The 18,340-nt window shown below is 33.8% G+C and overlaps 2 pseudogenes; one reads left to right on the top strand and one right to left on the bottom strand.

Annotated features, from left to right (window-relative positions):
* The first annotated feature begins 141 nt into the window (after positions 1-141).
* LOC131845587 (gastrula zinc finger protein XlCGF26.1-like) lies at positions 142-7,936 on the top strand (annotated as a pseudogene).
* A 1,734-nt stretch (positions 7,937-9,670) lies between these two features.
* The window catches only part of LOC131845586 (zinc finger protein 808-like), a 31,658-nt pseudogene continuing 22,988 nt past the window's right edge, over positions 9,671-18,340 (bottom strand).

Raw genomic sequence — 18,340 nt, 5'->3', positions numbered from 1 at the left:
TGTATCTTATCTATCGTAAATCTATACAGTCGAGACGTAAACTAATGGAAGGGTCTCAAGTGTCGACAGAAATATTACAAGTGTAGGCACAATATGTTTTTTCCTAAGGTCTATTTATGATTATTATTATTTTTATTACAGAATATTATCTATGCATCCCTCTCCAACCTGACAACGGTAATAATAAATGACTCCCATCCACACACAATATATGTGAACCAAACAAACATACAATCATACATAGAAACAAATGAAAATAATGAAATTAATTCTTTTGATGGCATCGATAATGAAGATTTAAATGAAATAGACTTTAAAAAAAGGTCATTTAAAAACAGAATTGAATGACACTGGCTTGGAATCAAATACAACATTAAAAGAGTTTAAAACTGAACTGAAATGCACAGAAGATGAACTAGAAAAAAATGTCACAGATAAAAAATCTAAATCTAATAATAAATGGGCTAAGAAGCGTGCGCTACAGAATAAAAAACCTAAATTTAAAATTATCGAAAGTGATAAAGCTTTTATAAAAGTACAAATAAGTCCAGAGGAGTTGAGAGAGCATATAGAGAGTGAAAGAGTTAGAGGGAGTTATAAAATGAACAGATTTAAATGTGAGACTTGTATGATGGGATTTAGTAAAGAAAGTCAACTTAAAAGTCATAATGTTAGACATGATAAGGTTAGTTACCTTATACAACCTAGAATAGTTGTTTTTTAATGTAATTCAAATGGAAAGGCTGTTGGCCTGCTTGATGGTAAGTGATGTACCCGCCTGCGCTAACGGTTTACGCTGGCAGGGCACCAGTGGAGGATGATAAGATGAACATGAGGTCAGGTCAGTTAGCACATCGTATAGTCTAATTTCCAGGGACAACCGTGTGGAAGTCAACCTGACATGGGACATTGCTAGCAATGGGGTTATCAGTACTGTTCGGAGTAAGTAGAGCTATTTAGTATCATTGACCTCAGACATTAGTGTTAATATGGATCAACCCGCGACGTTTCCGCTTTGTCGTGATATCCCTGCATAATGCGCTCTCGCTCACACGTACAGGTAGTGTCACAGGTGTGACTAGAGTGACGCATCTATTTTTGTCTCTTTCTGCACTGCAAATATCCATATTATTTTATCACTAGCTACCTACCCTGGCTTTGCATGGGTGTAGATATATTACCTTCGTCTTGAACCACATTATTTAAAAAAAAGAGCTTCTAAATCCGTTGCGTAGTTTTAAAGATTTAAGCATACATAGGGATGGACAGACAGCGACAGCGACTTTATTTTAACTATGTAATGATATATAAATGATATAAAATAGATCTACCTGCTCCGAACTCTGGTTATCAGTCTACATTACTAACAATCCCCTTGCCACTCCCCCACTCTGAATTATCAAGGGATATTTATTATTTTTTTATCTTTTCCAGGGGCGGCCGTACATTTGCGACGTCTGTAATACTAGCAAACAGGACAAGAGACGTCTATCCGCACATATACGAAAACATTACTACAAATATATATGTTTATTATGTAAAATCACGTGTTATGACAGCAAGCATATAAACTCCCACATGAAAGGACATAAGAAAGCGTTTGAGTGCTTGAAATGTGGACTTAAATTTGGGTAAGCATTACCTATTAATTAATTAGAATAGAAAATCATTTATTTGTGATAAATTCATGGTGATTTTACCACGATGTGCTAACTGACCTGACCTCATGTTCATCTATCATCCTACACTGGTGCTCCGTTAGCGCAGGCGGGTGCATCATTCCATTATAATCAATAAGAAAAAGGTTGAGATGGGGCATGGTACAAAAAAGGTTGGGAATGTTCTAGATATGACATCTAGAACATATACTTTGCGGAGTTAGACTAGAAATCTACTATCTGCCAACCAGCTCGCTTTGATTAGTAAATTTTATTACTGTAAATATATGAAATCATACATGGAGGGAAGCGCCTTGCAAAACTAGTTTTAGTAACAGGTTTAGGAAGGTTACAGAAACGCTAGGTGGTAGTTCTGGTTAGATTATGGTTATAGATGATAGCTCTTATAATGTACAACTTTCGGACGCTTAGTACTTGCGCAGCGTTGTAAAGGAATGTGTCAGTGAAGTTACAGGATAAGAGACAGTTGAGTGGTATCACGGGTGGCATGATAACGTGATATCCGTAGTGTTGTCACTAACCCAAAGAGAGACTATGCATAAGTAGTGTTATAGTCTTATTATTATTATTCCAGAAGCCGTCGTGAGTTCTTCAAACACTTCAAGGACTGGCATGAGAAATTCATTTGCAATTACTGTGGCATTAGTTTTAAGATGCGGTACTGCATTAAAGACCACATCAGGTACGTTTTGAAATATATATATGGACGGCCTCGGAAGTCTAGCGGTAGCACACTGGTTATGGGTGGAATATTACTGGGATGGGTTCGTTTCCTCGCACGGGCCAAATATTTGTTTTCCGGAGTATAATTGTTTGTATCAGTCTGGGTGTTTTTTATGTATAATATGTATGTATTTACGAAAAAAAATCGATGTATATGTATCAGTTATTTAGTACCCATAACACAAGCTTTATCTACCTTAACTTGGGTCTGGATGGCGCTGTGTGAATGTCTCAGGACATTCACATAGCGCCACGATTATTATTATTATTTAAAAAAAATGTGTCTAAGTAGTTATATGTCTAGTACCCATAACGCAAGCTCTAATTAACTTGGGACTAATGAAATAACGTAAGTTTGATTATATCGTGATGATCTTATATGAAATATATAATAATCCTTACATAGTATAAAATCAAGTTGCTTCCGCTGTCTATTTCCCTATATCTTTTAAACTACGCAACGGATTTTAATGCAGTTTTTAGCAATAGATAGAGTGATTCAAGAGGAAGGTTTATATGTATAATACATGGTTTAAAAAAAGTAATTTAATTGAGTTTCTTGCCAGTTCTTCATTGGATCTATATACTGAACTGGACGGTAGGGAAAAAGTATAATGTAATAAAAAAAAAATTATATTTTATTACTAACATAGGATAAGTTATGTCATTAAGCTGTTACTAACAAAATGGATCATGTTGTCTGAAACAAAATTATTATTATTATTAAAAAAAATTAATATCATAAGCGCCTAAAATGTCCTACATGAATAAATGATTTTTTAATTTTAAATTTAATTTATTATATCTGTGATAATCTACAGAAAACAACACAGCCCATTTGAGTGCAAGCCGTGCAATAAGCGCTTTGCTAGGTACAACGGCCTCTGGCTTCACAACAAAACGCATCATATGGAGAGTCCACCAGCCGCCGCTTACTGCGTCGAGTGCGACAAACGCTTCGCCGACATCTACAGATACAGATGGCATTTGGCAAACAGCGCGAGACACAAGCCAGTCAAGAAGGTGAGGTGAGTCTAATTGTTGTGGTTGGGTTCTTTTGCGCTGGATGGTATGTATAGTCAAATAAATAATATGTTCGTTTGCAGAATAGATTTGTGTTAATTTAATCATTTTTTACGATTACGTGAAATTTGATACTAAACCGTAATCGATAAGACAACCTAACACTAATATTATCAACGCTATTCGTTATAATAAAGTACTGGGTTGATTGCCAGAAACGCTTCGCCGACATCTAGAGATATAGACAGAATGTAGGGGTTGTTCCTACACTTGTTGATAATGATGATTGATATTGATAATGATAATTGATAGTTATAATTGATAATCTACGGGGATGATAAATAAAAGATACGTCCCGTAGTGAGCGCTTGATGTTGTACACTGATTTATTGTATAGTAATATATGTATAGTGAAATGATATATGCTACGTAAGTGATAATTTATAAGTATATTATTATTATGGTACGGTGTTCCGTACATCCTGCCCCTCTAAAAAGAAAAAAAATTGCTATATTCGAACATTAAACAAAAATAATAATGAGTCTTAATTTTAAATGATATAAAGTTATTTTACATGCTATAAGGTGATTGAACAATATTTATCTTACAACTAAACAAACTATAACTAAACACTAATTACACAACACAAGAAACGTTACGTAGTTTGAGATTTTGTTGATAATAAATGTACATAAATATTCACCTCAGGAATCAAATAATCTTTATAAAAACCTCTTTCCTTTTCTGTGTAAATTTCCCTTATTATATTTTCTGATGGATAATGTATCCTCATTGTACAATTATTTTTGTTTTGTTGTAATTAAAAAAACATAAAATAATTTAAGTAGTGGTCACTCTATTCTCCCAAATTTGAATTTTAAAAACTATATTTATTATAAACATGTTCCAATATTATTTGAAAAAAATACGAGCTGAGTTTCTTGTCAGTTCTTCTCATCTCGATATCATTCCGAACTGACGGTAGATTTGACATATCGTCTGTAATAGACCTACATGAATAAAGATATTTTGAATTTGAATTGAATTTGTAGTCGCTGTGGGAATTGTCCTGAGTTATTATTATTAATGCTAATGCAAAAAATACTGGTATAACTACACTTTTGTATTCGATTTTCTTATGATATACTTATTTTGTTACAGAGTGCCGTGTCCGGACTGCGAGAAGGTGTTTACAAAGAATATCTACATGAGAGATCACTATAATTTGGTGCACTTAAAGTATTATAAATACCATTGCGAGCAGTGTGACAAGGTTAGTATTGTTCATGTTAATATTCCAAGGAAATGATAAACAAGATCTAATCACTACGACTGATTTATTCTTATTTAATTACTCAACCAGTTGGTTGTATATTTAATATTTTCTCTATATGAGTATTTAACTGAATTAGTTTGTAGTTAGTTTAAACATTTCAACTTAAACATGTAAAATAACAATAAAATTATTTAAAAGAACAACACGGAAGTTTCTTGCTCGTTCTTGTGATGAGACAGCTTTCCGAATGAGCGGTAGATAAAAAAAATGTGATGACTATTCAAAAGTGCTTTAATTTAAGTTTATTTAAATAAATGATTTTCTATTCTAAAGTGACGCCCCACCTGATGGTAACCGTTACCTAGTTAGCTGTCACGGCAAATGCTGGGTGTCTGGCGTGTTGCCAACCTTGCACATTAATATTATTGATGTTTTTTGTAATTTGTAATTGTTTTACGTGTGTATGTGTGTGCATATGTATATATACATACATATATATTTGTAATATGTATGTTAAATGCGTGTATGTACATATATTTATATCAATATTGGTTATCAATAAATGTTATTTCTTCTTTCTTCTTCATCTTACGAAACAGCTTCCTATTCTTATTATATGTTGTAATAGTGTAAGCAGGGAGTGAGAAGAATTCAAAATTTCGTAACGTTACATTTTAAAATATAATATGTCACATATTTAATAATTTTTAGCATATGAAAATACTAAAAATGATTAAATATGTGACATAAACTTTCATCCTTACCTCGGTGGTTTAGCACATCGCCTTAATTCCGATAGTCGCGGGTTCGATTCCTCGCACGACACATATATTTATATTCATAAGTATGATTGTTTGTATCGATCTAGATGTTTTCTATGTATTTACAAAAAAAAAGTATTTTTTTCAGTTGTCTCTAACTCTATCACAAGCTCTGCTTATCGTAGGACTAGATGGCGTTGTGATAATTATCCAGGGCTATTTATTTATTATAATATTAGTATGGTATATAGGTATAATATCACTATACTAATCAACAGAATTTCATACGCAATGCAGACTTGGTGAAGCATAAGCGTCGCATCCATGACGGCATACTGCCGCCACGCAATAAGATCTGTTACATATGCGGCAAAGGGTTTACGGTGAGTAAAAACAAATCATATCCTAGAGACCAGACTGCGAATCAGCAAATACAATATCATAATTATAATTAAATTTATCGTCGATGCTTCACACAGCTGCTGTACAAATCTTTGAATTTCTCGCTTGTTCTATATTATAACACGCATGTATTAAACATTTCTCTTGAATCATAATCTATTGCTGAAAACTGCATTAAAATCCGTTGTGATTTAAAAGATATAAGGGAACAGACAGCGGCGGCGACTTTTTATAGTATGTAAAGATTGATCAGCAATAAAACTATTATATATTACAACTAGCTTTAGCCCGCGGCTTCGCTCGCGTTAATTTATCCCCTTGGGGTGGAATTTATCAAAATCCTTTCTTAGGGGAATGCCTACGTCATAGTAGCTTTATGCATGCAAAGTCTCAGCCCGATCGGTTTAAAATTGACAAAGTTTCATACAAACTTTTATTCCTTATTTTATCCCCTTGGGGGTAGAATTAATCAAAATCCTTTCTTAGTGGATGCCTACGTCATAACATCTACCTGCATGCCAAATTTCAGCCCAATCCGTCCAGTGGTTTGGGCTGTGTGTTGATAGATCACTATGTCAGTCACCTTTGAGTTATATATATTTAGATAGATGTCAAACCTCAAGGTGTTAAGCAATCCACAGGTGCACGACCTTTATTTGTGTATTTAAGTTTTAATAAATAAATGTTCACCAGCTAGATTTATCTAGAAGTTGAACACTCTGCCGTACATCCAATGGTTGCCTGTTACATTCCTCAAACATTTGTGTTCATGAGTATGATTGTTTTATCTGTCCGATGTTTTCTATATATATTATGTATTAAAAAAAATATATCTATATATTTATACTAGGCTAGTAACCATAACACAAGCTCTGATTAGATTGGGACTAGATGGCGCTGAGTGAATTATTCTGATATATTATTATTATTTTTAAAAAATTAACTATATTTACTATTTCTAGTACCCATAATACATATTCTGGTTAGCTTGATATTATATGGCGCTGTGTGAATTGTCCAGTGATGATATTATAATATATATAACATGTTAAACGCCTTGTAGGCCACCGGTGACCTCATAATGTCTGGATCTTTGCGCCGCGTACGTCACCCGTGACCTCACTTTAGAGATGTGTTTAATAAGTATTTGAGCGTCGGCGCGTGATTTTTTCTAGTAGTACGACTAGAATGACCGAAGCGGTACAACAATACTCTCTTATGACTTCGCGGCTCATGCGAATAGAAAATGTGTTTTTGTCCCACAGCGCCACGGTGGTCACTGGTGACCGAAATGAATTTTCTTTATTTTCCTGGAAAATTTCTGTCCCAAATTAAAAAATAAATACGTTTTAATGTTTACCGATGTCATAAAAGGATTTTTTTTTCATACAGTTAAAAAAGGGTTTTTGTCATTTTTACAATGGCGTTGAAAATGTTAAAAATGTACCTACCTACATATTTCTATCAGTTGTCTAGTAACCATAACGAAGGTTTAGCTTGGGATTATATAGCTCTGTGTGAATTGTCCTAAAATATTATTATTAAAAAAATGAATTTTTTTTTCAGACAAATAAGATATTAACAAATCATATACGCACTCACACGGGGGAGCGTCCGTTTTCGTGCGCACAGTGCGGCGTCCAGTTCGCACATCGAGCGGCCTTACACGCGCATGGACGCGTCCACACCGACACACTCACGAGGGCAGAAGGAACCTAGCATTACGGCTGAATGTGTTAGTCATACAGGATTTTTTTTTAATATTTATCACTATAAATATAAAAAAAAATCCTGTATGGCTCTGCTTTTCATGTGTCCCGACATTCTTTCATGTGTGCAATGTAGCGCGGTAAAGCCAGCGCGCTTAGTATTGAGCGATTGTATTTTATGTATTCATTCTTTATTGCACTATTTAAAATAAATGTACAATTGATGAGCTTAATGTATTCTGGTATTCTCAACCAGCTAACCATTTGGTAAAAACAGAAAGCGGTTGAAAGGTGTACTATTGGTATTTACCTAACTTAGGTAAATGTGTCAATACCAATATGCTTACATAACAATAATATATACGTACTTACTATAATAGATATAATATATATAAATAAATAAATAAATTTATACATAATAAAGACTTTTATTTTTGTATCACTCGCGCGCGATACGTGTACGTTTCATTTCATTTAATATTTTAGTTTTATTCCACATGTTTTATTTTTCAAAGACATGTTCAGGTATTATATATTATCAATAACTCTATAATTATGTCTTTGCTCTATAGTCAAATGTCCTAATATTAATTAATTATTATAAAGCCCCACACACGATGTTTGCACGCGGAAATGAGCTCACTGTCTGCGTGCGCCGTCTCTCTTTCTTTTTGTCTACATTTACATGCACATTCATTCCTGCGTGAAAGAGCGTACGTGTAAAGACAGATTATGGCGTATATTTGTCACAAGTAGTTTTATTAAAAGAAAAACGTAAATGTTAAATATCCTAGCTATATATTGAAATATATAATCAAGAAGGAATTGTAATTTTATTTATATTTATTATATATATAGGATATCATAGCCTAGTGGTATACCCTAAAAACGCCCAAGAGGTCGTCCTATATATAGGTATAATCTGACGGACATCAGAAAAAACTTGTGTACTATATTTCTGGTTAACTCCGATAAAGGAAATTCCGTTATCAAACCAAAAAATAGTCTGCGATGGCAGTAAGCTTATGATGTATACAAAAATATACCGACCGAATTGCGTTAATCAAAACATACACATTTTGCATTATCTCTGACTACCTAATTGAGTTTAATTAATAATTAATTAACGATATTATTAACTTTATTATTATTAATATATATTATTAAGTTTAATTAACGGTATCTGTGTGTTGTGGACTTCATAGTGTATTGCTGGCCACTTAAAAGCCACTTTTTTACTTTAAAAAGAATGTACATGAATTTGAGTTGTTAATTTTGTCATACAAATATATACGATTATATTATATTTAATTATATTAACTTTTTTTTTGCATCGATTTATTCTATATAGTTATCGAGTAGATGCAATAGTTTTCTGCACATGTATATAGAACCGACATACAAATATATATATCCATACATACATAATATCCCCCACACTGTGTGTAATGAGCATCATAAGATATAAATATAAATATTTGTCTGCGTACCTACCTCAGTCCCATTTTTTTTAACCACCAAACAGCTTGCTCTGTAAGCTTTTTCAGTTGTAGTAATGCAGTTTGGCGTTGATATTATAAAATTATCCTGTAACGCATAACATATTAGTCCTTTGGAATGATAAGTAACGTATCACGACTATCACATAGATGCTGCTCTTATATATAGACTAACTGTTCCCACGACTTCGTCCGCGTAGAATTTAACTTTATTTTTTCAAAATAAAAGTAGCCTAAGTTATTCCTAATTGCATCACTTACCTGCCAAAAAAGTCCCGTTAAAATCAGTCTAGCCATTTCAGAGATTAGCCGGAAAAGATAGACAGACGAAAATTGAAAAAAAAATGTTATTTTGGCATATGCACAGTATTTATATTCAAATGCCTGTAGTAAAAAACTGTTATATCAATATTACAAACAGACACTCCAATTTTATTTATATGTATAGATGACCGTTACCACTTACCATAAAGTGGGCCGTCACTTTATTTACCATCACCAATAAAAATAGGACATATTTTTATGCAAGTTAAGTTATTGGTTTTTCCTAATCCCAATTGAAGTTATAAATTACATAAGAAAACAAACTGTGTCAATTCATTAGATAAATATATTTGTTAATGATTTTCCGGTGGTTTAATATTATTTTATAACTCAATATCTGAACCGGTTTTATCCGGTTTGAACAACCGTTTTTATTTTTTTCAAACTATTCTAATGGAGTTAGCCGCATCTGGCCTTTACAGCTTCACCGTCTTCTTACATAGATTATCGGTAAACTCGTGTTTAGTGGTCTGTCCGGGTCTGCACCGGTTTCCGTCGCTTGTGCCTGTCGTGCAGCAGCTTGCGGTGCGTGTAGAGAGCGCCCGATTGCGCGAACGTGGCCGCGCACTCCGAGCACGAGAACGGACGCGCGCCCGTGTGCGCGTTCATGTGCTGCTGCAGCCCGGACTTCGTCTGGAAACAGACCATTATCAACTTTATGACAATGCACTTAGGTGTCCTTTACAACAGAAAAAAAAATTACCAATTTTTGTGAATTGATGTAAGTAATGAAAGAGGGGCTAATGTGTAGGGACTGGCAATCTACCTGACATGATCTAAATACATATAATCAACTTTATTGTTACGGAACTCTTTAAGAGTTATTAGAAAGATTTACTTTTTTATATTTTTGACATGTATTTGAAAATGAATTTCTTCTTGTTGTACCTATATTGTTTTCCTCTCGTACCATATTATTCCTTGTAACATAAAAATAAATAATTTTCTAATATAATATAGTTTGTTTCGCGATCTTCTTCCAATCCTTCACGAAGTGGCGACCGTGAATAAATAATTGGTGATTTATTATAGAGCGATAAGAGAACGACAATTATTGAGTAAAGCGTAAGAGTAAAGAAGCGGAAATATGACAGTCTCTGTGAAAAACATGCTACGCTTAATGAAATAGTAAAATCTGTTCGTTGTGGTTATATAACGACGACAGAAACGAAGCAGAATTTGAAGCGGACATAGATACCACGGAAGAATATAAAAATAGATGGTATGCACTTAAGTAAGTCGCGCAGACCAGAAAATGAATGTTTTACATGAAGCTTGTTATAATAAAGGCCAGTTTATTGTACAATCAATTTATTGCAACAACTAAACTTATTAACTTATAAAGACATAGGCAGTAATATTAGAGTTATTTCCGTAGACTTTCATTTACACATCATGGAGAACGAAACACTCAGCACTCGTTAGTACTCGTTACATATACATGACATTTTGTACAGCACTCAGTTGACTATTACTTTGACAATGACATATGTTTCAGTACGATCATAGACTACATTATATTTCAACAAAGCTAAAAGTTCAACATCAAATGGAACGGTAAGAAATATAACAAATGAACGTCGTTACCGTTTACCAGTTCTGGAACTTCCAAAATACAATAAAGATGTTAAAAACTGGATTTTTTCAGTGACCTATATAAAAAGATAGATAAGGACCAGAATATAGATAATGAAGACAAGTTTCAGTATATATTGCAATGTATGGAGGCTTGTTCTAGTGCCAAAAAATTAGTAGAGAGCCTTCTAACAATGGAGATAATTATTTTAAAGCACTAGAACCGCTGAAACAGAGATTTGCTGTTTCTAAAAAAGGCTTATAACAATGCAGTTATGTAGGTGCTTTTTAGAACAATAATTAGAAAACTTTACATGTTTACCATTGAAGACTGAATTGAAGAATACTGATGTAATGAAATGAAAGGCTGATGCATCGAGACTGACACTCTACCTGCTATATGATCTAAAATCTAAATGAATCATTATCAACTTTAATGCATTTAGCGTGTTATGACCAAAACAGCAAATTTAGAGACAAACTTGAATCGGAAGATCCCAAGCCAAATGTGAATGTCTAAAAATTATTTTTGGGACGACGCAATTAAAATATTATAAATGCAAAAAGATCGGTCACTACAAAACCAATGCCAAATGAACAGAAAATGAAGTTTTACATGAAGCTAAAAGTTCAACATCAAATGGAACGGTAAGAAATATAACAAATGAACGTCGTTACCGTTTACCAGTTCTGGAACTTCCAAAATACAATTAAGATGTTAAAAACTGGATTTTTTCAGTGACCTATATAAAAAGATAGATAAGGACCAGAATATAGAACCAGAATATAGTTATTTTCAGTACAGCTTTTTTAAATGGCCAATATAATTCAGAATATTGGTATTATAAACTCTACTATTATTAAAAATAATGTTTCTTGAATGTACATTGTCATTTATTAATATAATAATAATAATAAACTATCACTACTAACGATAAACCCTTTAATGTATAAAAAATGGTATGTGGATTCGAATGCAAGTATCAATATAATTTTCAATCAAGAAATATTATTGCTAGTTCGACAGGCAGATGAAATGAAGGTCATAATAGTTGCAAATAAAATGGAAGAGAATCAAATAAATGTAAAAGATCGCTAAACGATAACACCTACCTTTTGTGTCTACATACTTTACATATTCCGTTTTCTTATGTATTTTTTTAAGGTGCAATAAAAAGTAACAAATAAATAAATAATTTGTCTGTACCAGTTATATGCGCCGGGGATACAATGATCACTACAAAAGTGAACGGTTCTCAGTTCGACATCACAGTGAAAAACATTTCGTGCATTCCTAACCTGACAACAAATTTGTTGCCATTTGGCCAGTTGATAGAAAATGGAAATAGAGTGACCAAGAAAAGAAAAGAAAAATATTTGTCTTATAGTCCAATGAAATATTTGACGAAATATTTTAATACTTTGACGAAATCAAATATTAATTATATATATAAAAAAATTGTAGATTTCTTAACTGCTCATTTAAAATATAATAATATATATGTTCAAATTGCTCGTGAAGATGTTGATGTTCTAACTGTAAATCAGCAATAATAAAGAAAGAAAGAACTAACAGCCAAGTTAATGTTACAGGGAATGATACAGATTTATTTGGAATAATGATTGCTCTCTCACCAGATTACATAAATTTAGATTTTTGTAAAGCTTCTACTTCAAAAAACCCTACATTCCACTCAACAGCAATTCACATTAATATGAAACCACATATTTTGTTTGTCTATGATTTCGGAGGCTGTTATTCGACTAGTGCTTTATTCCGAAAAGGCAAGAAAACTATTTTGAATCTTATGCAAAAAGATAAAGCTTTACAGGATGCATGTCAAAACTTTTATAGCTCTCAAAGCTTTAGTGGCACTGGCATGGCATTCTAATAATAATATTATAATGCCATAAGAAAAGAAAGACTGTCACTAAAGATAAATAAAAACATGACACACAGACATTGAGAAACTTTAATGTTATAGGTTTACCAGATTAATATAACCATATTATGTACAAAATGGGTAAAGAATCAATAACAACTGCGAGTCTTTTTAAGGAAATTGGTAAACATGAATAAACAAACAATAAAAATAATAATTCTGACGCCTGTCTGTTGCTACCACTGTTTTATTCTCAATATACGCTTGCAAATAAAATTTTATTTTATCACTATTACATTTAGTATAAGATGCTACTAATCAAAGAACCAGTGACGCCTCAATATCACGCAAAATACTTACTTCAAACGCCTTAGAACAGATGGTGCAAATTTTGTTCTTCGGTCTGCACTTGCCTTCGTGCTTCAACCGGACGTGAATACGCAGTCGCCGCGACGTACTGAATGCCTGCAACGATACAAGTTACTGGAGATGTGCTACATAGCATGCATCTTACGTGGTCTTTGTACAAATTCGTCTGTTTAAGTAGTACCTCAGTCTCGCCTATTTCCGAAGAAGTTGGCTTCGTTAGCTGTTTCAGTTGTAGGGTAAAATTAAAAATTACAGGATAACAGGCATGATATTTTAATTCTATAGAATCGCAAAGCATGAGTGATATTACGAGCATTACGTGATAATGCGATTTACCATTTACCATGAAGTGGGGCGTAATTTTTCTCAATTTCTGTCTCACCTATTTCTGCCACTAAACAACTTCGAAAGCTATTTCGGCCTGTACCTAAATCATCAGTAATAATAACGCAGGAGTGGTAACCTTGGTTTTTTTTTTCGAACTATTTTAATATTGCCTTTACAACTCCACTGAACGATAAGGGGCGAATATAGATGGCACTACAAACTCGCGGAAGGACGTATGGAACGGCTCAAGGCCAACTCCTGCCTGACGCTAATACGCCTTTTGTTTGAGAGCACCGTTCGGCTTAGGCCGTCGGAATTTCGATTTTCGTTTGAATTATTAGATCACTTGACAACTGTACTGTCCGTGATGCTATAGGCGACACGACGGTTGAGAGGCTGTGGTAGGGAGTGATCATCCGCGCGCCTGGTTAATCCCCCAAAAACAATGTGAGGTGCCCAGTAAACGTCGAAAAAAACCCACGGAGTCGCGATTACGATCCCGCTACTCCGGCGATTTTGACTTATTAGTACATAAAAAGCAGCAAAATATATCATGCTAGTCTTACTTGGTCGCACAGTTGACATGTGTAGATCATTTCCTTCGTGTGTATTGACTCTATATGATGTTTGAGACACGAGGCGGACTTGTATCGCTTGCCACATTGATCACATTTGTGCCTGCAAAATAAAAGAGAAACGAACATCTTAGCGTCTATGAATTCACGGCCTGGACCATCGTGTAGCAGAGAGGGAAGCAGAGCAGTTCCTGAGACTTGTGACCCGGGTACAGGTTTAGGGGGACCCTTTGTCGCCGTACGTCAATATTCACCTTCACCACTCGTATTTCTCTCCCTGCCCAGTCTAATCTGGTACGAGTCTGTCACTGCAACTTTTGACATACATAGACATACATGTTCTAGTATAGAACTCACTGCATTTCTATATAGGCCAAGATCTTTTAAAAGATTGTAGACAAGATGTTAGATTTAAGTTTCTAATGTAACAAAACGCAATGTAAGCGCATAAGTAAATGATGTAACAAAACGTAATATGCCATCTTACATGGTTGTAATTAAAAAAAAAAAAAAACTACTCTTTGTCTGAAAGTCAACGTGTTTAAATAGGTTATGGGCAATAATCCGTATTTCAGTAATAATAATTTAAAAACAAGTGATTATTACAGTTTGAAATAGTTGAACTTTCGTATAAATATGACTACGAACTATATTCGCTCCATTTATAGCATGGGTTCCAGGGAGTCTTTGCGAGAGTGCTTTAAGGAATCAAATATCCTCACCGTTGCTTCTCAATATATTTATGAAAATATCATGTATGCCAGGAAGAATATAGACAGTTTCAAAAGAGTTAGTGATTGCACTAATAAAAGCTTACGTAACAATAACAAACTGATTTTACCTAAATGTCGTTTGGCTAAAGTTAGTAATTCGTTTTATGGCAATTGCGTAAGGTTTTACAATAAAATACCAGAGTCTGTTATAAATCTGCCAGAAAAAAGATTTAAATGTCAAATAAAACACTTCCTTTGCAAAAAAGCTTACTATAAAATTGAAGAATTCGTTAACGATAATAATGTTTTTGTAGAAAAATTTTAAATACATAGCACTGACAATATTATCTGATTACACTAATAATGAGTGCGTAGCGATTTCTATGTTGATTGTCGCATGCCTCTTACTTGTTACACTGTAATTATTTATTTAAAAAAAACATCTATTAAAAAGAGCAACACACAAGTTTCTTGCTCATTCTTCTTGTGATGAATCTGCATTCCGAATGAGTGGTAGAATCAAAATATGACTATTCAAAAGTGCTTGTAATGAGTTTATTTGAATAAAGATTATTTCTATTTCTATTTCTATTTCTATTCAAAGTGTTCCGAAACTTAAGGGGAGAGAAAATTATGATGAATGGAGTTATGCAGCTGAGAATTTGTTGGTACTCGAAGGCAGGTCAGGAATCGACATAAAACCAACAGAAGATGTTAAAACTAAGGCGAAGCTAGTGTTAACAATAGATCCGGGATTGTATGTGCATATTAAAGAAACCAAAACATCTTCTGAGTTGTGGGAGAAACTAAAAAACATGTTCAATGATTCAGGTTTTTCAAGAAAAATAACCTTATTACGGCATTTAATCTCATTGCGACAAGAGAACTGTGATAATATAACTATCTATGTGACACAAGTTGTCGAAACGACTCAGAAATTGAAGGGCACAGGATTTTCAATTACCGAAGAATGGATCGGCTCATTGCTATTAGCAGGTTTGCCAGAAAAATTTTCACCCATGATTATGGCAATAGAACACTCTGGTATTAAGATTACCACAGACGCTATAAAATCGAAATTAATCGATATGGAGGTTTCACGTATTGACAAGAATTCCAGTGACGCTACATTCGCTGCTAACAAAACGCATCAAAAATCAAAAAGCAAAAATAACTATCTGTCAACGTCAAAAGTGACAACCGGGAAAACTGTGATTTGTTATAGATGTAAACAAGCCGGTCATTATAAAAACCAGTGTCCATTAATGCACAAAAATAAACAATCTAATGCTTTTAGCGTGGTATTCTTAAATGGTATATAGTAAAAGTGAATGGTACATAGATTCCGGTGCAAGTGCACACATGACAGCGAATAAATCTTGGATAAACAATGCAAACTTTACACCAAGTTTAATGGAGATCACTGTCGCAAATGACATGAAGGTGCCAGTTTTGTGTTCCGGAGATGTGAGGATATCGACAAATTGTGAATACGACATAACCGTAAAAAATGTGTTATGCGTGCCAAGCTTGACAACTAATTTGTTATCTGTAAGTGAATTAATCAAAAACGGCAACAATGTAGTTTTTGAAGAAAGTCCGTGCTACATCTATAACAAAAGGAATGAATTGGTGGCAACAGCTACATCATGTAATGGAGTATACAAACTAAACATAAAAGTGAATGATTGTATTCTGGCGGCTCCTGTAGTATCAAGTGCAGAGCTGTGGCACAGGCGGCTGGCACATATTAATTGTAATGATTTAAAAAAAATTAGAGATGGCATTGTTGATGGAATTTGCTATCCTTCTACCAGTGACATTAAAGATAAATGTGTGACCTGTTGCGAAGGTAAACAGATGAGGTTGCCATTTTCACATGTGGGTCAGAGGAGTATGAAAATACTAGAGATAATACATGCTGATGTATGTGGTCCTATGGAAACTAAATCCATTGCCAGGTCTCAATATTTTTTACTATTTGTGGATGACTTTAGTCGCATGACTTTTATATATTTTCTGAAATATAAAAGTCAAGTGTTTAAGAAATTCAAGGAGTTCAAGTTCATGGTTGAAAATCAACAGAATAAAAAAATAAAATACTACGAACAGACAATGGTGGTGAATTTTGCAATGGAGAAATGGAAAATTACTTGATCAATGAAGGAATTATACACCAAAAAACAAATGCATATACGCCAGAACAGAATGGTGTCTGTGAGAGAGCTAATAGAACAGTAGTTGAAAAAGCAAGATGCTTACTTTTTGATGCTAAGCTGGATAAAAGATTCTGGGCTGAAGCAGCAAATACTACTACTAATATAGTGTACCTTAAAAACCGGTCTGTAACTTCAAGTTTGGAAAATAAAACTCCCTATGTACTTCATAGGGAGTTTTATTTTCCAAACGTGGCATAATAAAAAACCAATCCTAAGTCATATCCGTCTCTTTGGAAGTACAGTAATGGGACATATTCCATAGAAGAGAAAAGGTTAAAATGGGACAAAAAAGCAGAACAATATATTCTTGTTGGTTTTTCAGAAACAGTGAAAGGTTATCGCTTATATAATCCAGAAAAGGATATGGTTACTGTAAAAAGAGATATTGCAGTGATGGAAGAGAAGATAAAAGCAAAAATAAATAATGAAGAAAATATGATTTGGGTACAAAATGATATAAAAGAAAATAATGACGAAATAAATGGAGAAGGCATAGATTCAGTGGGGGAGATTTCAGTTAATGAATCTCTGCATGATTTAAGCTCAAGTACATCCACGTCTGTATACACAAACCCAGATAATGATACTGAGGATGATACCCTAATCTCAAATCTTGAGACAGACACTTCAGATTGAGAGATTCAAGAAGTTTCAGTAAAGGAAAATAAAAGGATTAGGAGAGCTCCTGACAGATATGGCATGAGTAACATGTGTACCCGTAACTTATATACAGCTGAAATTATTTTTTCTGAAGCATTACATGGACCAGAGGCAGAACACTGGAGACGAGCTGTCCAAGAGGAGTTACAGTCATTTGAAGACAATAAAGCATGGGAGCTTGTTGATATTCCTCAAAATGGATCAATTGTGCCGTGTAAGTGGGTGTTAAATAAAAAACTTGATGTGAATAGTGAAGTGCGCTATCGTGCCAGACTTGTGGCAAAAGGCTTTACACAACGAGAAGGTATTGACTATGAAGACACTTATTCTCCTGTTGTTAAACATTCCATACGAAGGATGTTATTTGCACTTGGTGTGCAATGGGATATGAACATTACACACCTAGATGTTGTAACAGCCTTTTTAAATGGACATTTAAAAGAAAACATTTATATGTCAATCCCTGAAGGTTTTTCAGGTGAAAGTAAGGGAAAGGTGTTAAAGCTTAAAAGGGCTATTTATGGATTAAAACAATCCTCACTAGTTTGGTATGAAAGAGTAAAAAATTGTTTATGTAATTTAGGCTTTAAAACAAGTAAAATTGACCTTGTTTATTCACTAA

Source organism: Achroia grisella, unplaced genomic scaffold (genome assembly GCF_030625045.1).
Source record: "Achroia grisella isolate CSIRO2021 unplaced genomic scaffold, CSIRO_AGI_Agris_v1 utg4740, whole genome shotgun sequence".
In the NCBI taxonomy this organism is placed as follows: Eukaryota; Metazoa; Arthropoda; class Insecta; order Lepidoptera; family Pyralidae; genus Achroia; species Achroia grisella.
The sequence above is the reverse complement of the archived record's forward strand: the minus strand, read 5'-3'. Positions and strand labels throughout refer to the sequence as shown.